Genomic DNA, 24,088 nt, shown 5'->3' with positions numbered 1-24,088 from the left:
CCCTGTGTACCTCGTGTCACCTCCTGCACTTCTGCACTGCTCTGGGCCATGTCCCCAGCTCCCGGAGCAGGCTGCCCGTCTGGAGCACAGGGTGACACTCCAGGGGCACCTGCCTCGGGGTGCTGCTGTGTGCTCCCTCGCAGGTGACAGCTCCATCCTGTACCACCGTCCTCAGAGGAGATCCTGAGCTGCTCCTCGAGGGGCTCAGGAGGCTCTGGGCATGCTGGTGTGAGGTTTCTCGCCACAAAAATGTTCAGAGCTTTTCCTCAGTTTCTCCATTCAGCAGGAAGTGATAACACATTTGGCATTAGAGTAGGATGGGATTGGACAGGAGGACAGAGGCTCTGTTCCAGGGAGTGTCCCTGCAGCAGTGAGGCCAGCCTGCCCCAGCAGCACATCCAGCATGAACCACTGGCTGCCAGACAGCCCTGGCTGTGCTGGGACTGGCCTCCTCAGGATTCCTGCCCCGGGCAGCCCTGGCAGGGCACCCAGGGTCCTGGCTGCACAGCCATGGGTTTTTCCATCCATTATGGTCCAGGGGATCATTGGGAGCCCCGAGGCTGCAGCGCCAGTGAGAGAGGACTGTGCAACCTTCACTGTCAGCCTGGACAGCCCCTGAGCAGCTCTGGGGAGTTCATCACGTGTGGGTTCAGGGAGCTGCCCTGAGTGACCTGCCTGCCCCGGGGGCACAGACCAGGAGGGATCTGTCTGGCAGCTGAGGAAACCACAGAATCCAAGAATGGTTTGGGTTGGAAAGAGCCTTAAACCCCACCCAGTGCCACCCTGCCATGGCAGGGACACCTCCCACTGTCCCAGGGTGTCCCAGTGTCCAGCCTGGCCTTGGGCACTGCCAGGGATCCAGGGGCAGCCACAGCTGCTCTGGCAATTCCAGCCCAGCCAGCAATTCCCAGTTCCCAATCTCCCACCCATCCCTGCCCTCTGGCAGTGGGAGCCATTCCCTGGCTCCTGTCCCTCCATGCCTTGTCCCCAGTCCCTCTGCAGCTCTCCTGGAGCCCCTTCAGGCCCTGCCTGCGGCTCTGAGCTCTCCCCAACCAAAGACTTTCATTCAAAGTGCTTTGGTATGCTCAACTCTTTATCACTGCCTACCTCTTTGGTATTCATTTCAGAAATTGTCCTAATAATTGTTCAAGCAAATTATAAATATACTGAACATTTCGGTAAAAGCATTAATAGAGGAAATACCCTAATTTATTTTTAATTTGTCACTAAATCATATTACCCTGAACTGACTATGTCCAGAGGAAGCCTCAGTAAAAGCAAGCATGCAGGGGTTTGACCCAGTGTTGACTCTAACCATTCCTCTGTTTTTTCACTTTGTAGTAAATACAAACAGCCCACTAATGATTAATAAAAATATCACCTGCAATAGAGTCAGTTTTGGTTTTCAATATGAAGGTCTTAAATATCAATTTATTCTCCTGTCTTCTGGGTACTTTTTCCAGTTAGTTGCCTTTGGAACACAGAGGAAGAAGGCCCTTTAAAGAGCAAATCATCACTCTTACCTCTGAGTATTGCTTCACTGTCACGTTGCTCCTCCAGGTTACCTGGGCATTTACCTGGGCAAGATCCCAGGGCAGGTGGGGTTGGTGCAGAGAAGCTGGCAGTGGGGACAGTGGCACTGAGCTCACACGGGACATTTCAGGGATGGGGGGAGGCAGGGACAGCCCAGGCAGGCCGTGGAAACAGGCATGGGCTGAAAGAGGACAGGGTGACATGGGAGATTGGGAACTGGGAATTGCTGGCTGGGCTGGAATTGCCAGAGCAGCTGTGGCTGCCCCTGGATCCCTGGCAGTGCCCAAGGCCAGGCTGGACACTGGGACACCCTGGGACAGTGGGAGGTGTCCCTGCCATGGCAGGGCTGGAACAAGATGAGTTTTCAGGTCCCTTCCCTGCCGAAGCAGTCCGGGATTCTCTGGGCAGGGCCAGCAGAACAGGCAGGGCAGGGGCACAGGCAGGCAGGCTGGACACACCTGAACAGTAAATAACATTTGTGAGCAGTGTCAGTACGAGATGGCTCATTTCAGGAGAGTAAAGTGCTTCAGGGGGGTGCAGAGAAATGCATAATTCCTGCAACAGCACAGCATTAACAGATTAATAATTAATTAATAGGCACTGAGAGGTTCCTGTTATTGCTCTTTTGGATTTGCATTGCTCTGGTCAGTAGCTGTGGGTTCACAAGGGTCCTGAGGTTGCTTTTAGGGGGATGGAGAAGGGAGGAAGGACTCACACTGTTCCTGTGAGGCAGCAGAAGGCTCCAGAAGCTGTGCAGAGCTCTCAGCGTGCTGCACGGCTCGGATGCAATTAAGGCAGGAATTGGCACAGATCTCCCGGGCTTTCCCGCACACCTTCCACCTCACCCGGGTTAAACTCTGCTCTCCTCCTGCCTGGTGCAAGGCACTGCTGCTCGCAGGGACAGCCGAGTGAAACGTCCCTGTCGGGTCCCAGCGCGGACGAGCAGTGCCAGGAGCAGGACAGGGACGTGCAGAACAGTACAGGGGTGTGCAGAACAGGAGAGGGATGTGCAGAACAGGAGAGGGATGTGCAGAACAGGACACAGGGTGTGCAGAACAGGACAGGGGTGTGCAGAACAGGAGAGGGTGTGCAGAACAGGACAGGGTGTGCAGAACAGGGGGTGTGCAAAACAGGAGAGAGATGTGCAGAACAGGACAGGGGCGTGCAGAACAGGAAACAGGAGAGGGATGTGCAGAACAGGACAGGGATGTGCAGAACAGGAGAGGGATGTGCAGAACAAGAGAGGGATGTGCAGAACAGGAGAGAGATGTGCAGAACAAGAGAGGGATGTGCAGAACAGAACAGAGATGTGTAGAACAGGACAGGGAGGTGCAGAACAGGACAGGGAGGTGCAGAACAGGACAGGGAGGTGCAGAACAGGAGAGGGATGTGCAGAACAGGAGAGGGATGTGCAGAACAGGACACAGGGATGTGCAGAACAGGACAGGGTGTGCAGAACAGGGGGTGTGCAAAACAGGAGAGAGATGTGCAGAACAGGAGAGGGATGTGCAGAACAGAGGGTGTGCAGAACAGGACAGGGTGTGCAGAACAGGTCAGGGGATGTGCTCGGGCAGTGGCACTGCGGGACTTCTCCTTCCCAAGGAGCCTGTGCTTCACCCCCTCCTCCAAAGCAGCACAGAACTGACCTTGCCACACTAAAATCGGCAGTCGAGGTATTTCTGTTCTTTGGCCTAGTGAATGGTTCAGCACAAAGGCTGTTTACAGACACTTTTTTAATTTAAATTGCCTTTTAAAAGGGTTTCTTTAACGCATGCTCAAGTGCTTCATTTGGGTTTCTCTTTCATCTTTTCTGCTCTCCACAATTTTCTCTAAATCCTCTGGGATTTAATTAGCAGCTGGGAAATGCCGGGAGCCTCCTGCCTCCCTGCAGTGTGCAGGAGTGACCTGGGGCTGTGCAGCCCCCATCTCTCTTTGGAATAACTCCTGAAGCTCCGTGGGGCAGGCCGGGGCTTCCAGTGAATATTGCAGCCTGATTTTCCTCAACTTGTCAGGCTCAGGTGGAAATCCTACACACCAGAATCTGGCACCTACATCTGCTTAGTCAGATGGGCATGTAGTGACAGATTTGGAAGCAATATTTACCTGTACAGATATAAACACTGAAATAAATACTGACTTATATCTTTCGTTAAGGGTGCTTAGAGACATTCTTGTCAAAACATTTTATTTCTTGAAGATGTTTTCTGCTAATTCTTAGCAAGATTCACGTAAAGCTAACACAACTGAAGTGTTTCTGCTGTTTGATAAGTTTGTAATTAAATCCTGAACCTCCTCTGCTCCCTCAGTGGATTGCCAGGAGCGTGCCTTAGAGCGTGAAGGCGTCTCTGGTGTGTGTCCAGGAGCAGAGCTGGGGCCTGGACGTGGCTGGGCTGCCACGCTTCCCATCAGCAATCACTGAAGTCCCCTGCACATCTGGGGCAGAGGCTCTGCAAGCACACAGCTGTGTGCAGCTGGGCACCGGGGCTGGGCAGCACACAGCACAGGCTCACAGCCACACTTCATTAAGCCATGAGCACTACAGGTGGAAAACACCTCCCGGGTCTCGGTGGAACCAGCCTAATTAAGTTCACTTTTCTATTAGATCTCAGCGATAGCTGCACGGAATTGGGAAAAGCAATTAACTCCTTCAGAGGTCAGATGTGGTGGAGCTCCATGGACAGAGGCAGGGGGGTGAAGCAGCTCAGGTCAAACCCATCCGTGCCCAGCAGCACAAAGCCCCTCTGCTGCCCAGACACATTTTGAATATCTCCTTGTCCCTCAGCTAAAGGTGGGGATCAGGTGTGCAAAGGCCCCTGGTGCTGCTCCCGTGGCAGGTGGCCTCTCTGGGAAACTCATGTCAGATTTGGCAAAAACACAGTAACACCTGTCCCAGAAATTACCACTGGGTTCTGCAATCGTTTTAGATGGCATTTGTGTAAAACCAGGCAATGATGCACGTAGCATGGAAGAGGTTGTAGAGAGAGATTAAAGGTAAAGGCATAAAGATAAAAGGCATAGAGATAGATAAAAGGTTCAGAGGGTCCTGTAAGAGCTGACCAGGTCTCTCTGTGGGTGTCTGCACACGGTGAGAGGGAAGGAGGTGGACCAGCACAGGGCACACGAGATGGCCCAGACCATTACAGACCTGTCAGCCCCACCCCAGGAGAGGGAGCCAGGCAGGTGCTTGGAAGGGATCAGGAGACAGCTACAGAGTAAGATACAGTCTGGGCTGGTTTGACAGAATAATTACCTTCTTTTTGGACAGGATTCCAATTTTAAAAGTCTCACAGGGCACTCAAGGAAACTTCAGCAGTGCCCACCAGCTGGGCCAGCATCCAGGAGGGGTGTGGGAGCCTGGGGAAGCTCTGCAGGAGCAGGGATGCTGGGATCAGGATCCAGGAGGGGTGTGGGAGCCTGGGGAAGCTCTGCAGGGGCAGGGATGCTGGGTTCAGCATCCAGGAGGGGTGTGGGAGCCGGGGGAAGCTCTGCAGGGGCAGGGATGCTGGGATCAGGATCCAGGAGGGGTGTGGGAGCCGGGGGAAGCTCTGCAGGGGCAGGGATGCTGGGGGAGCCACAAACCAGTGTCCAAGGCACATCCTGGAAGAACTGCCTCTGGGAGAGAGAAGGGGAGATGGGACAGTCAAGGGACACCTCCCAAGGAAGCCCAAATCTCTGCAGGAGCAGGGATGCTGGGGGAGCCACAAACCAGTGTCCAAGGCACATCCTGGAAGAACTGCCTCTGGGAGAGAGAAGGGGAGATGGGACAGTCAGGGGACACCTCCCAGGGAAGCCAAAATGGGGGGAAAGGGAAATTTTCATAGAACCACAGAAAGCTGGAGTGGTTTGGGTTGGAAGGGACCTTAAAGCTTGTCCCTTTCCACCCCTGCCCTGGGCAGGAACACCTTCCACTGTTCCAGGTTTCTCCAAGCCCCATCCAGCCTGGCAGGGAGCACTCCCAGGGCTGGCAGTGCACAGCTGTGGGGTGGAGGGGCCCAGGTCAGCCTGGCTGCTGCTGGAAGCTGAGGCACTGCTGGCAAGGGTGGACAGGCTGCACAGGAGTCACCAGGGATGTGACAAACTGATCACGGGCCTGGGACTTTGGAATGAGGACGAGATTGATTCTGCTGGTTTTGCTGCAGTTGTCTAACTCAGCCAGGAGTGTGCTGAAGGAGCTCCTGGGGCCTCTGCTGGGAGCAAAGCATCCCCAGTCCCCTCTGGCTCTGTAATGTGCAAATCCCTTAATCTGTGCGTGAAGCACAGGCAGTGAATCTGAGCAGCTACAAACCGAGCAGGAACCGAATTATTGTGCTTTAATTGAGAATGAGGAAAAGCGTGGTTGTTAGCAGACTTAATCCTGACTTTGGGAAGGGCAATAGAGAGTGGCAAGATGAGACAACTGCTCTTCCCAAAACAGACAATTTGCAGGCATCTACACACAGGGGATGAGGGACACACCACAAAGAGAACCACTGGCACCTTCCTGGGCCATGTCCCGTTCCTGTCTGTGGGAAACGAGGAGGAGAGAACTGTGGATTCATCAGAATGCTTTCAGATGAACCAAGGTGATCACCTGGTTCACGAGGGAGCCTGTGATGCCTGGACACGAGGGGAGGGAGCAAAGGGACCAGCACAGCTGAGCAGCAGCTCATTGGGACTGCTCACTCCCTGCCTGCACTCAAAGGCTCCTGGCAGCACCTGGAAAACTCCTGCCACTGGTGAGGTCTCCAACAGCCCCCTCTGCCTGAGGAGGTGGCTGGCAAGAGCCAGGGACTGGCTCATCCCTGCCCTGGCTCATCCCTGCCCAGTGTGGGGGCACCACTGGAGCCATCCCCAAAGGCACGTGAGGGCTCCTGAGCTTCAGCTGTAAGTGACTAGCCAAAAGCTGCTGCTTTGAAACAGAGGAGAGAGGAACAGGTAAGAAATGGGATTAGAGTTTCAAATGGTGTATCTAGGAAAAAAAGTACCTACGTTTTTTAATAATTATTATTATTATTAATAAAAAAAACCAAAAAAATGGCTGGCAAGAGCCAGGGACTGGCTCATCCCTGCCCTGGCTCATCCCTGCCCAGTGTGGGGGCACCACTGGAGCCATCCCCAAAGGCACGTGAGGGCTCCTGAGCTTCAGCTGTAAGTGACTAGCCAAAAGCTGCTGCTTTGAAACAGAGGAGAGAGGAACAGGTAAGAAATGGGATTAGAGTTTCAAGTGGTGTGAGCCTCTAGGAAAAAAGTACCTACGTTTTTTAATTATTATTATTAATAAAAAATAAACCCAGACTGCAATATGCTCTTTACTTCTTGTGCCAGGGGCACTGTGTTGGCATCACGAGGGTTTCAGGCCCTTCCTGCCCATGAAGGGTTTGCCTGGACAAACTGATTGTACAGAGCCAAGAGGGATGCAGTGCAGCCCATGCACTGGTGATCCCAGCTTGGGAGGAGCCACCAGCAGCCAACAGCCCCAGGAAATGTCCTTCAGCTCTCACACACGCCTGTATTTTCAGGCTGACTTCATCAGGAGCTGCAAAGCTCCTGGCTCAGCCGTTACTCCTTGGTATTCCCAGCCAAGCTGGCAGTGAGTCAGGCGAGGCCACTGGGAGCCCAGCCCCACCCGAGGGTGCCCGGTCCATCTGCTCTGTGGGCAGCCAGGGGAGCGTGGCAGGGTCTGGGCAGGCACAGCCCATCCCTGAGCCTTGGTGCTGCCCATGGGGAGTGGATCCATCTGCTCCATGGGCAGCCACAGCCCATCCCTTGGTGCTGCCCAAGGTGAGGGGATCCATCTGCTCCATGGGGCCCTGTGGCACAGGCACACAGCAGGCCCTCTGCCCACCCCCTGCCCGGGCTGCCCACACCCCACATGAGCCCTGAGCTGCAGGGGCTGTGCCCCAAAGTGCCCACTCACCCTTTCACACATCATCCGAGTTCAGCAGTCTGAGATCATTCCACTGGGAAAAGCAGGATCCCTTGCTTCCCAAAGAAGTACTGGGGTAGAAGTTGGGTGTAGGAGATCTTTGGTGTTCTGGGAAGAGATGTTTTGGGAAGTGAAAATTCCTGGCAGCAAAGTATTTTCCAAGAAAAAGTGCTTTGTTTTCATGACATGTTTTTTTATTCCATCCCCAAATATCTATTCCCTGCTCCAAAGCTGCACAGGGCAAGGCCCTGGTGAGGGCTCAGCTGGGCTCTCAGCCTGGATTTGGACAGGAGTGTCCCAGCCAAGCCCTGCCCAGGGGATGCAGCTTCCCAGACCGCTGGCTGTTGAGCAGGCTTTTATCAGAGTACAGCTGAAAGCTCTGGATTTTGTTCTGCACGAAGGGAAAGCCAACACCTCCCATCCCTGCCCTTGGAAGAAAACAAGCAGTGCTGCACTTTGCTTCCCAGCAGTGCTGAGCAGAAACTCGGCCAGGAGAAATGCGAGTGCAGCGTGGCAAGCCTCGAGAGCAGAAAGTCTCCTTTCCTTCCTCCCTCGTCCCCACAGCAGGAAGTCTCCTCATCCTCACAGCGCTCTGCTGTGGGTGCAGCGTGGCAGGACCTCAATGGCACAGCTTTATGGTTCTCCACAGGACACTGATTTCCCAGTTCCCAGTGTCAAGGCAATCCTGTGGAATTACAATGTGAGCTCAGAAGTTTCCTGCTTGGATCTTTTACTTACCTAATAGGAACCCTTTCTGCAGGGAGTGTCCTGTCAGCTCCCGTCCTGCAGCACAGGGGATGAAGGCTGGGTTCTGCTCTGACCTCACTACCTGAAAGGCTTTGTGCCAGTGTTAGCCACACCAGAGCCCTGGGCAAGGACTCAGCAGGCAGCTGGAGGCACTGGGGCAAGGCCGTGCCCATCCCCTCCTCCGTGCCCACTGCCTTCCCTCCCATTCCCAGGACACATAAGCCTCTCTGCAGAGCAGGATCTATTTCTGGCATGCTAATCAAGACACCTGTTAATCATGTCTAAGTACCGCAATTAAGATCTGACCTGATAAGCAGCACGTATGGCAGGAGCCCAGTTCTCAGGTTTGTTTATTTTGCTTGAGGTGTGGGTGTCTGCTTCAGTTTTTGTTCATTTTCACGGAATCACAAAATGACAGAACGTGCTGAGGTGGATGGGAGCCACAGGGATCCTGCAGTGCACCCAAGGACAGTTTCTGCAGTAGCCTGTCACCACTCATCCCTCGGTGTCCCAGTGGAGCACAGCATCCCTGACAGGACTGGCCAGCTCGCTGCTGCTGGCAGAAAGTTAATTAATCCTGTTTCACAGAGCTGGGCCACTGGAGCCTCAGTGAAGCAGCTGCAGAATTGCTATAACCAGAATTTCTTCTTATTACAGCCCTGGAGTAATGGAAATATAATTACTTCACTTGCAGCAAGCCTGGTTCCCCAGCAGCCCACCTGGAGAGCCTTTCATTCCAGCTGTGCTCCCGGGAGCAGGGCAGCTCTGGCTCAGGGTTCTCTGACCCTCTGTGCTGTACTGCAGGTGGGCTGAGGCCACTCAGCCTGGTGGTTTTATCATGTACCAAATTTCAACCACACATTCCTCTGTGCTCGGGCTTCAGTGGGGCTCCAAACCCATCCCACAGTGTGTGGGTAGGGTCAGCACCTGCCTCCCACCCTTCCTGCCCAGGAGCTGCACTCCTTGTCCACCAGCAGGCCTGGGAGGACCTGCCAGTGCTGTCTGTGACAGGCAGGTGACAGCAGCCTGTGAGAAAAACTGCTCACTTTGAGAATTTAATGAGGTTTATTAAACCTTAACAAAAATACAACAAAAGGACTACATAAGGAAAAGCTGCAGCGCTGGGGACTGCCCCTCGTGCATACCACGTGGCCAGTTCATCTTCAAGATGGATGCTCCATCTTTTATACCCCTGGGGGTTGCATCAGCCAGCCCTGGCCCCTCCCCATGTCTGTCAGTCAGCTTTCCTTTGTCATTTATCGATGGAGACTGTTTTCTTGTAACTGGGTTGGAGGTCAGGTGTTGCCATGCTGCACCCCTAAGCACCAAGCTTTTCCATCCCCACTGCCCCATGCAAGGGGCCCATGTGCACACCTCGTACCTGTCCTGCATGGCCTGGCTGTCTGATGGCAACAGTACGGGGGAAAGGGAACCGTGGGGAGAACAGAGGGCATCTGAACTACAACAGCATGACTACACATCCCTACAGCTTCTGTTAACATTCACACAATAGTTATCCCTTAATTGCGAGAGCCAATCATCTCGTTGTCCATCTGTACCAAGCCCCAGCCGGTGGCACAGAGCGGGCACACGCCTGGCAGGTGGGTACCCCCGAGCCCCACAGCCCCCTGCTCAGACAGCGGTGCCCACACACCTCTGGGCACTCTCACTCCCTGATAATTGGCTTTTTGGGGCATTCACAAGGCAGAGAAAGCAAACCCCCACCTCCATCCAGCGTTTCCTTTGGGCTGTGCTGCAGCAGCCCCTCTGAACACGCCTGGCCCTGCTTGGCAGGGCTGGGCACGGGCTGTGCCAGCCTCTGCTGCCACCACGGCGTCACCTTCCCGTCCCTGGGCTCTGCGAGCTCCCCTGCCGTGGGGACAGGGCAGGGCCCCGGTGCTGAGCTCTGTGCCACGGCAGGGCTTTGGTCTGCCTCAGCTCTGCAGTGCTCCAGGGACAGCCACCCCTCCGTCCACCTCCTGCACGGCCGCAGGGACCACCCTGCCGTGCCCTGCAGCCCCCCAGAGAGCAGCACGCCTGCGAGAGCCTGGCTGCACCCCTGGGCCCAGGCAGCTGCCCCAGAGCTGCCCAGTGCACTGCAGGCCATGGATGCCTCATTTATTACCACCTGCGGATACAGCTGAGTTTTGTAAAAAAAATCAATGTATGTGGTAATCTAGGTGATACACGTGTAAATTCAAGTGACACATGTGATTTAAAATATTGAAGAGCCTCAGGGTAACAGGAAAATAAAACCCAAAACACCCCCCACCAGCATGAGCAGAAACAAACTGAAAAATCTAAGGTAAACAAAGAGAAAAGGAACATTATATTTTCAACCTTGTAAAGCACAAAGCATTAGTAAATAGATGCTTAAGGGTATAAAACAGTAAAAAGGTACAAAAAGCACAGAGGCAATGGTTTTTTTACAACAAAATAATTAATATTATTATTCTTCTGTTGGCCTCAGCTGAACTTTCAGAGATTCAGGCAAGCTCTCACATGCTACAGACAAACAGGACTGCAGCACTCCGTACTGCTGTTGCTCCCTTGTAGGCAATAAATACATCAACTTCCTTGAATTTCATCCCCACGTAATGAGCCAAACTGTTATGACAGCAAAACATATGCCTCTTGCATCTAAACACTTTCAATACCACCTGTTTTGGGATCCTTCTTCATTAAATGGGTTAGAAAGGAAATCAAACAGCTTTCTCCAGACAAAGTACCTCGGGGGGTGGCAACAGTTTGGAAGTTCAGAATAAGCTGCATTTTATCATTCCGATACTCCATGAGGTAAAAGGAGCAGGGAGGGCCAGGGGGGTCATCAGTGTGGGGAAGGGTCAGCAGGCAGCTGAAGGTGGCAGGATGGCACAGTCACAGAGGGGATTGGACTGGGAGGAATCTCAGAGTTCAGCCTGTTCCAATCCTGTTCCAGCCCTGCCATGGCAGGGACACCTCCCACTGTCCCAGGCTGCTCCAGCCCCAGTGCCCAGCCTGGCCTTGGGCACTGCCAGGGATCCAGGGACAGCCACAGCTGCTCTGGGCACCTGTGCCGGGGCCTGCCCACCTTGCCAGGGAAGGATTCCTGCCCAAGATCCCATCCAGCCCTGCCCTCTGGCAGTGGGAAGCTGTTGAGATCTCCAGACAGTTCTCAGCCAGGTTCCAGGTAAGTCTGAGAGTGGCTGCCCCCTTCTCCGTGCCCTGCCTGGCCCCAGGCTGGTGGGTCCTGCACAGCTCGGGGAGGGCTGGCAGGGCTCTGGGCACATCACTGCCCAGGGTCCCCTCCTGCACCCCTGGAGTGCTGAGGGATGGGCTGGAGAGCTGGGGTTACCCCTGGAGCTCTCCAACTCCAGGTGGGCACAGCGTGGCACTGTCCCCTTTCACCAACCAGGGATGTGTGTCCTTGGGTGGCAGCTGGTGACAGCCTAGTGTTGCCTTTACCTTTTCAGCAGCCTCCCCTGCCCACAGGAGCCTGGTGCTGCCATTTGCCTTCCCAGAGGTGACCCCAGCATCTCCAGAGCAGCAGGATCATCTCAGCTCTCACCATGAGGAGAAGCACAAGGGAAAGGAAAGTGCCAGACCAGGTGGCCCCAGGTGTGGCTCTACCTGGTCAGATAAGGCTTAGACATTAGGAAAGGAACCTGGAGCTTGTCTTTGTCCTCACAGTGCCCAAACACTGGCTTTATCACACACACTTCACTGAACTCCAGTCATCTTGCAAGTCATGTCAGCTTCCAGATCATTTGCTGAAGAGTTGCTACTGAGCCAGTCATTCACCAGCCTTACCTTTCAGGTGATTATTTTCTATTCTATTCTATTCTATTCTATTCTATTCTATTCTATTCTATTCTATTCTATTCTATTCTATTCATTTCATTTCATTTCATTTCATTTCATTTCATTTCATTTCATTTCATTTCGTTTCGTTTCGTTTCATTTCCAAAAAATAAATAACTTTCCATTCATCCCCACTTTTTCTTACCTTTTTTTTCAGTTAATCTCCTTGAAAACAGGCCAGAAAATTTCCTCCAGAGCCTCCTGAACCAAAGCAGAGCACATGGCTGAGGCAGGGCACACTGTTTCTCCAAACGGGTTAGAAAAATCAGATTAGAGGAATTCACTACAAGAGAGCTGGAGAGGGACTTTGGGCAAGGGCCTGGAGTGACAAGACAAGGGAGAATGTCTTCCCACTTACAGAGGGAAGGGCTGGATGGGATGTGGGAAGGAATTCTTCCCTGTCAGGGAGGTGAGACTCTGGCACAGGTTGCCCAGAGTGGTCAGGGTGCAGCTGTTCAAAGAACCTTTGTTTTTGCAGGGGTTACAGAGTGGCAGAACTTTGTTCAATTCAGTGCACCGAGATTAAGATTTCAGTCAGCAGAAAGTGAGGAAAGTGAGGGATTAGCCCAATTTGTGCCGTGATTAGCAGTTACAGGTGCCACAGGTGTTGCTTCCTGCACTCACTACGCCCCATTTCCTCTGAGTCCTTCCTGCCGTGCAGCATCGATTTCTCCTGGTGCAGAATCCCGAGCAGCTCCAATGGATCTCTGCTGGAGCTGCCTCCCTCCTCCTGAATTCCACTGCAGCAGAGGTTTCATGCTGCTTTTGCACAGTGTATCATGCCAGTGAGGAGTTTATTATCCATTCAGCTCATTTCAGCTGTCCTTAAAAATCACTGTAACCACTCCAGTGCTGATGGAGGGCAGCTCTGACACTCGCCTGGACCAGTTAAGTGAGTCAGTGGAATAGTTATTTCAGTGCTGAATATTTGATATCACTCCAGGACCCTGGAGTCCTGCTGATTTTTGCTGCAAGGACATGAAGATATCTGAAAGCAGCTGATGGAGACACTCGATCAGAGCCCACCCCCAGCCCAGCACTGGACACGTGGTGCTGGCAGCTCCGTGGGCAAGTCAGGGGCTGCGAGCATCCTTCCAGAGCCCTGCTGACATCAACTCAGACCTGCTCTCATGACTCTCCCCAGCTGACCTTCAGCAGCAGTCGGGGTAATGCAAAGTGTCCTGCTGTGACATTTTCTTGCAGATTTTTGTTGCTGTGTTTTCAGAGCACAATCCTGGTTGACACTCTCTGCCAAAGTGAGGTTGATACTCTACCACTGTTCTCTTTCTGCTGGTATTTAAGGCAAACCCCAGATCAGAATCATCACCCAAATGATCAAGCAGCTGCTACATCACCCACATTTGCCACATTTCTAGAGCGTGACAATGGCTGCAGAGTGTCAGTGCCTCAGAAACCTTCTCCCTGTGCCAGTAGGAATAAACAGTTCTCTGCTTTGGCCACAAAGCTGGAATATATCAAGAGGAATAGCACAGTGTCTGTTGTCTCTCTCCCTGACTCTGGTTCAACCATCACTCCAAAGGAAGCATCATCTCTGAGCAGACATCTCTAACCACCCAACCCCAAAGCCTTTTACAAACAAGTTTTTCCAGCTGGGATCAGGAGCCCAAAGGGTCATTTGGACTCTGCTTCCAGGGCCAGGAGGGATTCAGGCCCTGCAAAGCTCAAACAGGGCTCCACTCAGTACTCCTCCTGCAGCGCAGGGCGGCCCAGCCCCCAGCATGATGGCTCTGTGGAAAGGCCCTCCGAGATGGCCCATCCCAGCTGCTCCCCAGCACCCCCCAGAAATGCCCAGGACTCTCTGGATCTAGGCAGAGGGAAGCTAAGAAGCATTTTCAAAGATGCTGCAGTGGAAAACCCAGGCTGTCCTCAGGCCCAAGCCCGCCTGGCTCCCCAGCCCAGGTGCCTGCCCAGCACACTCCTGCTGACCTGTCTGGGACTGAGACACCAGGCAAGGCCTGCCCTTCATTTTGCAGAGGCACCTCAGCCATGCAGAGGAGCCGGAGACACCACAGGGCTGGAAGCTGGGGAGTTTAGCTGACAACAGAAGATACACCTGCATGATGTGGATCTGTTCTGCCATGGCTGCCAGTTTGTGCTGGTGCCACTGCCCCATCAGGGTGGCAGTGACAGATACAGATAACTCCCAAGTGCAGCAGATGTCTGAGATTGAGCAGTTTTTGTAGCAGGCTTCCCTTCCCAAATCTGCAGAGAGATTGGTTTAGAAAAGAGCAAAGCAGTCAGAGCTGCCAGGCTACTGCAGGCACAGCCCTGTGCTCTGCTCTGCTACTCATCCCCAGAGCTTCTGGCAGCCTGAAGGCAGGACTGAGATGGTCACCTCAGCACCAGGGACAGGACTTTGGGAGGGGCCTCTTTGTTGAAGACAGGCTTTATAGTTACTTACATATGCCGAGAGATGTTTCTCCAGTTCTGTTTTCAAGGCTTTGCATGCAGAAATCCTGAGCAAGACCTCATCAGCTCAAGGCAGGAGCCAGGGTCACATTCTGAGCTCCCACCTGAAAGATGTGACAATGTGTGCATCCTCGAGCCAGCTGTGCAAACCAAAGGATCTTCAGGGAAATGTCAGCCTTCCCACCAATTTTAGCCCCCTTCTTTCCCCAGACCTGGGGCTCCCTTGGCTCTGGTGTATCTCCTCCTGCCCTGCCACCTTCCCACATGGGACAGGTGCCCAGGGCAGGCCCAGAGCAGCGACCCTTCCCAGGCACTGAGCCCCAGGCTGGGACATGCAAGTCAGGCTGGAGGCAGCTCTGTGCATGCCCTGCACTAGAGGGCAGGGACAGCCATGGGGCAGTGAGAGCTCAGGGGCAGTGACAGCCATGGGGCAGGGACAGCCATGGGGCAGGGACAACCCAGGGGCAGTGGCAGCCATGGGCAGTGACAGCTCAGGGGCAGTGACAGTTCAGGGGCAGTGACAGCCCAGGGACAGTGAGAGCTTGGGGCAGGGACAGCCCAGGACAGTGACAGCCCAGGAGCAGTGACAGTTCAGGGGCAGGGACGACAGCTCAGGGCAGTGACAGCCATGGGGCAGTGACAGCCCAGGGCAGTGGCAGCCATGGGGCAGGGACAACCCAGGGGCAGTGGCAGCTCAGGAGGAGGCAATCCTCCCATGCTCCCTTGTGGAGCTGGCAGATGCTCCACAGCCCAAGGCCTCACAGACAGGGAGCACTCGAGGGGCGAGCTCAGTATTTGGGATGTCTGCAGACTGTGAGATGGAAACCAAGATAAAGCCTTGACCTATGCATGTGACACCGAGTTTAGGATGCCATGATTTATTCCATCTGCTCTTGCTTCCTTTAGCTTGGCTGGTTGGTTGGTTTTCCCAGGCATTAACAGGATCATCTGAAGACTGAAAAGAAATCTGAAAATCCATTAAAAAGCCCTTCAAGGCAGTGTGAAATGCTTCAGCAACTCTGTCTCAAGTTTCCAGCACGAGCTGGTGAACAGGCAGGCAAGGTGCAGAGTTGTCACGCACTGATATCTACACATTAAATTACTCATTTTAATTGGTATCTAAAGCTTTGCAATATTTGTTAATTTTATAAGACTATTCTTTTTTTTTCCTTCATGGAAGCGAACAGCATTGAAATATTAGAAAAGGAAATAAACAAAAAGATATGTTATGCTCCTTGTTGTAAGAATATTCACTGGAGACACACAAAGTTTTAATGTTAATGTCTCTGCATCACTACTCCCTGCATGCTAAAATAGGTTTGGAAATGCTTGAAAGGTTAAAGCTTTCACAAATGATGAAACCAGACCATTTTGGAGCTATAAATCCTGCTCATCTGGGAGAGTTGTTCTTGTGTAAAACCTCATGTTTTCTTGAGAGACTGAGCTGAATATTTATGCTTAGCACATCAAACACAAGGAAGGCACAGAGCTTCACTTGTCTGTGGTGGGTATTTAAGAGTTTACTGTTGATAATAAAATCTAGAAATTATAATTAGTCATTTATCCAGACTGGAGTGCCCAGTTGTTCATCACTTACCTTTCCAGCACAGCACTGGTGCTGGCTCACGGGCTGTCCTGGAGCCACAACTTTGTAATCAGCTGTTACCATTTGTGATTTCACCGTGCCCTGGTGGCTCCAGGGGCCCTTTCCTGGTGCAGCAGCTGCCTCAGACCCCCGGGCAGGGGCAGGGCTGACCCACACCCGGGGGCTCAGCGTGCTGCCAGCTGAGCAGGTTTGCTCACAGCTCAGGCACCTGCACCCACACCACCACTCACCTCGCACCAGGACACAAATGACCTGGTCCTGAGCAAAGCGAGGTGAGCAGGGGGCCCATGGGTGGGGCACAAGAATCCTGAGGAGTGAGTGAGGAGGTGTTTGGGATGGCCCCGGTGCCAGGCGTGGTGAGATGCAGCCCCCTGTCTCTGAGGAGTGCTTGGGGCTGTGCCCGTGGTGCTCAGCAAGTGGCATGGTGGCATTTGGCATGAAAACACCTGCTGGGGCAGCCTCTCTGGGGTAGCAGACATGCAGAGACAGAGCTCAGGGACATGCTCAGGGGGCTCTGCCAGTGCCAGCTCTGCACGCCCAGCAGGAGCTGCACAGGAGCTGCAGCAGTGCAGCTCTGCACACCCAGCAGGAGCTGCACAGGAGCTGCACAGGAGCTGCACAGGAGCTGCAGCAGTGCCAGCTCTGCACAGCCAGCAGGAGCACAGGAGCTGCACAGGAGCTGCACAGGAGCTGCAGCAGTGCCAGCTCTGCACAGCCAGCAGGAGCACGGGAGCTGCACAGGGGCTGCAACAGTGCAGCTCTGCCCTCCCTGCTGTCCGGGCAGCCAGCAGCACTCCAGGTGTTGCACAGCTGCTGCAGCTCCTGTCTGGCTCCTCCTGGCACACCAGCCCCGGCTGGGCCCACAGTCAGCCCAGCAAACAAGAAATCCAGTGTATTGGGAGGATCTGGTTCTCAGGCTGGGCTGAAACGCCTGGCAAAGGGAAAAAGGAGTCACGTGGAGCTGCAAACCCCTCCTGGCACTGGGTGTGTGCAGAGGGCAGGGAGGAGAGCTGGCAAGGGGTCACACCTGACCCCCTGCATCCCTGCAGCCTCAGAGACTCATCCCTCCCCCAACACCCTGAGCTGTGCTCTGCAGCCCCCAGAAACATCCACACTGCCATGCAGCACGGTGCAAAGCAGCCGTGGCAGCATCCCCAGGAGTTCTCCAGACCTCTCTGCCACTATCTGCAATGCAATCCCACCTGCCCTGTCATTCACAAGTCCTGGGTTTTGTTTTCCAGGTTATACCAACACCTCAGTGCTCACAGAAGCAATTCTGTAGCAACCTACTCTTGTCAAAATACATTTAGTCGAGTTTTCATTTCTTCTTAAATAAATAGCTTCCCCATGCAGTGAAATAAAATCCTGAGAGAAAAAATAAGAAAACAAATAAACAAAAAAAATCCCATCTTCTCCACAAACATCTCCACCAACCACCAACTATTTGTGGCTCTTTTGACTCTGATAAGCCAGAGCAGGATCTATGGATTTATCGATTTGGTTGTTGCACTGGGATTTGTAAACATTTTCTTGGCTCCAAGCAGGTTTTCAGTGTGTCCCTGGGACTTACTTGTCGCTTTCCAAAACCAAAGGAAAATAATGGAAGCCTTAGTTTGGAATGTTTAACCTGTCATGTACCACCGTGTTCCTCTGCCAGCTGGGGTGTCCTGACCCCACAGTTTGGGAGGACACAACAGCACATGTCCCTGCTTGGTTCTTCACATCCTGCCTCCCATTCAGCCAAACAGAACACCAGCAGAATATACCCATGAAAAAGCACCTGCACCCCAAAATCACCTCACCCGGAGCCCAAACGCCTCCTGTCAAAACTGTGCTCAAGCACCTGCAGGGAAATTGTGCTGCTGGCTCACCCTGAGCAGCTTGTCTTCACTTGAAGCAAACAATATTCTGGAACAACATCTCACTGCTGCATGTAAATCTGGGTAGACAACTTTAAAGGCAGCAGAAACCCAGCGCTGTCACCCCAAGATGGAGAATGAAGCCTCACACCACAGCTCTGAACAATTCCTTCTCCCTGCAGAAGATGAGTGGAGAAGCATTCTCTCTGGAGGAAGGTGAAGGTTTGGCTGTGTGGGAAACCCAAACACCTCATCTGCGATGGGATCCCTGCTCAGCCCGAGCTGTCAGACTGCCTCCACCTCCCCTCCACCATGAGCATCCCAACATCACTAAAAATAGACACTAGTGGTTAGGTTTTATGCAAATGACAGCTGGAATAAGACAGGGTTTAAACATAGAACTTTAGATTTCCCAAAGGAGAGGAAAATGATTGAAAGGATCCTGTTTCCCCAGTCAGGGCACCCCCTGCAAATCTGGGCCTTATCCCATGTGTTACTTAATTTTATGGCCTTTATAGCAGGTGTCTTCTGCTGTCACCCAGTCACAGCAGAGTCTGTGTCCTTCCAGCACCCCACATGCTGCATTCTTGCTTTTGTGTGCATCTCTAGGAGTTGAACAATTGAGTTACTATGATTTTATACCAAAAGATTCTGAACTGAGATGCTGCTTTACTTGAACAATTTGTGTATCACAGCTGGGAGAAGCAGGCTCAGCCACCAGAGCAGTAACAGCTGCAGATCCCAGCCCCAGCGAGCCAGCTGCATCCTCCTGTCACTCCTGCTTTCCAGGGATCAGCCCAGACCTCTCAGCATGGCAGGGGCCCAGCCCTGGCCAGCAGCAGGGGCTGCTGTGGGGTCAGGAGGGAGCCCCCCTGCCCAGGGACACGCTGGTGCTCCCCCAGTGCCTGCAGCCTCCCCCAGAGCCTGGTGAGCCTCCTGTGCAGCCCCAGCACAGCTGGGCTGCTGGGGACACCTCGCTGCCCCAGGGGACCTCTGCCCCCACAAACAGCTGTGAAAACCAGCCAAAGGAAAGGGAAAACATCACCAAAGTGACAAATCACACAATGTCTGCACAGGAGAAATCAGTCCAGCTGTGACCTAAGGTCAGGGAGCTCAATTGCACCCATTAACACAGGGCTGTCACCTCGGCCCCTTCCCTGTGTCAGAACACCAGATATTTTGCTTCATGTAATGAACTGTGCCCACCCTTCTGTGTCTCATTCCTCAGCTCCATCTCCTGAGCCGTGGCCAGCCTAGAGCCAGCTCAGCCTTGCCTCCAAGCTCACAAAACCATTGCCAGCACCATCCATTGTTTCTCTCTGGCCTCCTGCAGAGGATGCTGAGTGGATAAAGACTAATCTGCTTTGGACCTTGCAGCATGCAGGAGCACGTGGAGTCCTTCTCCCCAGATTTTGAGTCTTCCTTCTCCTCTAGCCCCAGCAAGGCAGAGTTTCTCTGAGTTGACCCCCTGGGCAGAGCCAGGTCCCCCAGCTCGTGATGAGGATGTGCTGATGTAATGCCAGGGGCACAAACTGCTGGGGAGCTGTTTTGATGGGGAGGAAAGCAGCAGCAGAGCTGGTATGAATCACTGCCAATTGCTAGGATATCTAAAATTACACAAAACATCTACACATAATCTGGAGAATCACAGGCTGAGTACCAGGCAGTTTCCTCCCTGCTGCCAGCAAGTTACAGATGAGCTGATTTGGTTTTATCCTTTCCAAGCAAAATATATTATGATTGCTCTGCCTGGGTTGTCACAGCAAAAGCTTCTCCAGGCTGTGACCATCAGCCTGGGGGCAGGAGGCAGAGGTGTCTGTCACAGGGTTCTTCCTCTGCATTCACTCCTTTTCTTTGGGCCACCCTCATGGTGGGCTTTATCACACCCTGGTGAGATAAAAATGTCTTTGCTGAGCATTCAGGTGCCTTTTGGAACATGTGTTTCTGGGGTCTATTGCAGACAGACTCTCGTCTCTGATCTGGTGAACTCACCCATCACTTACCTTTCCAGCACAGCACTGGTGCTGGCTCACGGGCTGTCCTGGAGCCACAACTTTGTAATCAGCTGTTACCATTTCTGATTTCACCACGAACTGCCCTCACTGGTAAAGACACCCTCATACCTGAACAGAAATGCAGATTTTTCATATTTGCATTCACAGCTGTTCCCTGGGCAGTGCCCAGCCCATTTGCCAAAGAATTTCAGGTTAGGGCCATCATAATTTGCCCCACCCACAGAAACAATTCCACAATAATGAAGAAGAAGAACCTGTTTAATAAAATAGCACCTCTTTGCCAAGGAGACGAATCACCATTATTTAACATGCAAACTCAATTACACCATGGAAATAGCAAAGCTTCTGACTGCAGTGTTGTTAAAAAGTGTTTTCACATACCATGTGAAGTAGCTGCAAAAGCAGATTGTGAGTTTTTAGAAACATGATTCTTAGCAGATGAAATCTCAGCCAGTAGTAGGCAAGAGCCAAGAAGTAGGAGCATTATCACCATCAACCCTAATTTAGGAAAACATGCTTGAAAAAACTGCTCCAGCCAAATGTGTATAACATTTGGCTCCGACTGAAATCTCACCTAAACCAATATGTCACAGGCAAGGCAGGGTGGAACTGGAGATCCTTGGTCTGAAAACGACTGGGCTGGAGCTGCTCTCAGGCTGGCAAGCTCGGTTGAGCTGAACTGAGCTGAGCTGAGCCGAGCCAAGCTGAGCTGAGCTGAGCTGAGCTGAGCTGAGCTGAGCTGGTCTGAGCTGAGCTGAGCTGAGCTGAGCTGGGCTGGGCTGGGCTGAGCTGAGCTGAGCTGGGCTGGGCTGGGCTGGGCTGGGCTGAAATGAGCTGGGCTGGGCTGGGCTGAGCTGAGCTGAGCTGAGTTGAGCTGAGCCGGGTTAAGCTGGACTGAGCTGGGCTGAGCTGAGCTGGGCTGGGCTGAGCTGGGCTGGGCTGGGCTGAGCTGAGCTGAGCTGAGCTGAGCTGAGCTGAGCTGAGCTGAGCTGAGCTGAGCTGAGCTGAGCTGAGCTGAGCTGAGCTGAGCTGAGCTGAGCTGAGCTGAGCTGAGCTGAGCTGAGCTGAGCTGAGCTGAGCTGAGCTGAGCTGAGCTGAGCTGAGCTGAGCTGAGCTGAGCTGAGCTGAGCTGAGCTGAGCTGAGCTGAGCTGAGCTGAGCTGAGCTGAGCTGAGCTGAGCTGAGCTGAGCTGAGCTGAGCTGAGCTGAGCTGAGCTGAGCTGAGCTGAGCTGAGCTGAGCTGAGCTGAGCTGAGCTGAGCTGAGCTGAGCTGAGCTGAGCTGAGCTGAGCTGAGCTGAGCTGAACTGAACTGAGCTGGGCTGAGCTGAGCCAGGCTAAGCTGAGGGCCGTGTGGGCCATGCAGGGCTCGGTTCTGCTCCAGGGCTCTGGGCAGGCTGAGGGCTCTGGTCCTGCTCTGCCCCCCAGCCTAGGAAGGGCTCTGCTCCCAAAGCTCCTGCTCTGCTGCAGTCCTCCAGCCCAGCTCTGTGTCCTGCACCCTGGGAAGAGGCTGCCTTAGCTCAGGCTCTCCCATGGCTCCTTCTGGCTTCCAGCTCCAGCTCTGAGAGCTTCCCGCAGCTTTCATAGCTCCAGGACAAATTTAGATTTTTTTCATACTTTGCCACATTGCAGAGCAATTAAACATTAAACATCAGCAGCATGGCAAAGGCAAATCTACAGCTTCTGTCTTAGGGACAGACAGCATTTCCCCACCATTCCAAGATGTTTGGTCATACGTGGCTCCTTCCCAGGAAAACAGGTCTCTGCTTCAGGTCACAGTGAGCAGGTCTGTGGGTTTCTCCCTGGGTAATCCCAGCAGCATGCTCAGGCTGCTGGAATCTCCCTCCCCTGAGCGCTGGCACTTGGAAGCAGTGGGCTTGATGGAAAACACGTGGAGTTCCCATTCCCTGGCACATTCCCTGTGTGCCCACGGGGCTGCTCTGCTCTGCCCAGAGCAAGGCAAGCACAGCTGGGTGTGCTGCAGCCAGCAGCCACCCTGGGCAGGGAGGCATCCAGCAGGACAAGGCTGACAGGAGGGCAGGATGGATGGGATACTGGAAAGAAATCCTTCCCTGGCAGGGTGGGCAGGCCCTGGCACAGATGCCCAGAGCAGCTGGGGCTGCCCCTGGATCCCTGGCAGTGCCCAGGGCCAGGCTGGAGCACCCTGGGGTGGTGGAAGGTGTCCCTGCCCTGGCAGAGAGGTGGAAGGAGAAGAGCTTTAAGGTCCCTTCCAACCCAACCATTCCATCACTCTGGGCAGTACCTGGCTGGGACAGGCTCTGCAGACACCTCTCTGCTCCTGCCACTGCTGAAGCTTTCCTTGTGCAATGTGCAGAGAAACACTGCCTGAGCCTGAGCCTGAGCCTGAGCCTGAGCCTGAGCCTGAGCCTGAGCCCCAGCCCAGCCCAGCCCAGCCCAGCCCAGCTCTCTCTTCACACCCCAGAGCTGCTGCTGCTCCATCTCAGGACAAGGCTGACAGGAGGGCAGGATGGATGGGATACTGGAAAGAAATCCTTCCCTGGCAGGGTGGGCGGGCCCTGGCACAGGTGCCCAGAGCAGCTGGGGCTGCCCCTGGATCCCTGGCAGTGCCCAGGGCCAGGCTGGAGCACCCTGGGGTGGAAGGTGTCCCTGCCCTGGTAGAGGAGTGCCCAGGGCCAGGCTGGAGCACCCTGGGGTGGTGGAAGGTGTCCCTGCCCTGGCAGAGAGGTGGAAGGAGAAGAGCTTTAAGGTCCCTTCCAACCCAACCATTCCATCACTCTGGGCAGTACCTGGCTGGGACAGGCTCTGCAGACACCTCTCTGCTCCTGCCACTGCTGAAGCTTTCCTTGTGCAATGTGCAGAGAAACACTGCCTGAGCCTGAGCCTGAGCCTGAGCCTGAGCCTGAGCCTGAGCCTGAGCCCCAGCCCAGTCCAGCCCAGCCCAGCTCTCTCTTCACACCCCAGAGCTGCTGCTGCTCCATCTGACTGCCCCAAGGAGAGACACAAGAATTAACATGGCCATGGGGTCAGGGCCAAAGTTACTCAAGGCAATCAAATAATTTTATGTCACAAAACTGTTTATGGAAATTCTTACCAACAAATATGCATGAGAATCACACACATATGGGGATCAGAGAATTTCAAACTTCACCTCCACCAGAACCATGAGCTAGTTACGTCAGTCTTTCATGTTTGGTTCTGCCTACCATTTTTGATTTAAAAATACATCATATCCATGTAGCTCAAAAGAACTGACAAATCAGGGCAGGAAGCAGGTTCTAAAGTGTTAATACATAGGGATCTCTTTGTGACATATAATTATCGATTTGTGCAGTGACTGCATAATTAATATGTGGTCTCATCTCATTCTCTTTTAAATGTATTCCCACACTGCCTAGAAGTTGTTGGCTAATGAATTAAACAGTTTGATGTTGATGAATCACAATTTTGCCTATCAATATTAAAATATTGCCAGAGGTATGTTTTCAGTTTGGGTCATGAAAGTTTAAATTGTAATACTGTAAGAAATGCAGCATCCTCTGTTCCCAAGCTTTGCTGCAAAATCAAAAGAGTCCAAGTTTTGTTTTCAGATTTGAGGGGTTTGAACTATCTTTATTTGCTTTCTTCCATTGAAGAAATGACAGGAACATAAGGTATCTTACAAAACTTCAGACTTATCAATAATAGCATCTAAAACAGAGAAATCCAGTTACTCGGGAAACCTCAACTCAAAACTAGCTTGTTCCTTGGACTATGATTAATGTGGTAAGTGAGACCAGATGGTGAACACTTTGAGAAGCCTCCATGCTCTGAAGAAGTGTTAATTACCTCCAGAGCTGCAGCAAGGGATAATGGGGAAGAGCAGAGCCCAGCCCTGCTCCAAAGGGACGGGGAGCAAAGGGTGCCTTGGCAAGGGATGGGATATTGGGAACTGGGAATCCTTCCCTGGCAGGGTGGGCAGGCCCTGGCACAGGTGCCCAGAGCAGCTGTGGCTGCCCCTGGATCCCTGGCAGTGTCCAAGGCCAGGCTGGACACTGGGGCTGGAGCAGCCTGGGGTAGTGTGAGGGGGTGGGACAGGAGGGTGAGTAAGGTCACTGTCAAACCAAACCATGATTCTGCAAAAAGCATCCCCACTCCAGCGTGGGGGAGCAGAGCCCTGCACATCTGCTCAACTCCC

At 53.3% G+C, this 24,088-nt stretch overlaps 1 long non-coding RNA gene across 1 annotated transcript; it reads right to left on the bottom strand.

Moving 5' to 3' along the window:
- Positions 1–19,324: 19,324 nt before the first annotated feature.
- LOC120500574 lies at positions 19,325–20,597 on the bottom strand. Its single transcript, XR_005627131.1, has 3 exons — positions 20,510–20,597; positions 19,924–20,043; positions 19,325–19,807 (listed from the first exon to the last, which is right to left on the bottom strand). It is a non-coding gene; the product is annotated as an uncharacterized LOC120500574 (long non-coding RNA).
- Between the last annotated feature and the right edge of the window lie 3,491 nt (positions 20,598–24,088).

This window comes from Passer montanus, unplaced genomic scaffold (genome assembly GCF_014805655.1).
Source record: "Passer montanus isolate IOZ18808 unplaced genomic scaffold, ASM1480565v1 scaffold181, whole genome shotgun sequence".
In the NCBI taxonomy this organism is placed as follows: Eukaryota; Metazoa; Chordata; class Aves; order Passeriformes; family Passeridae; genus Passer; species Passer montanus.
This window is presented reverse-complemented; position numbering and strand designations above follow the sequence as displayed.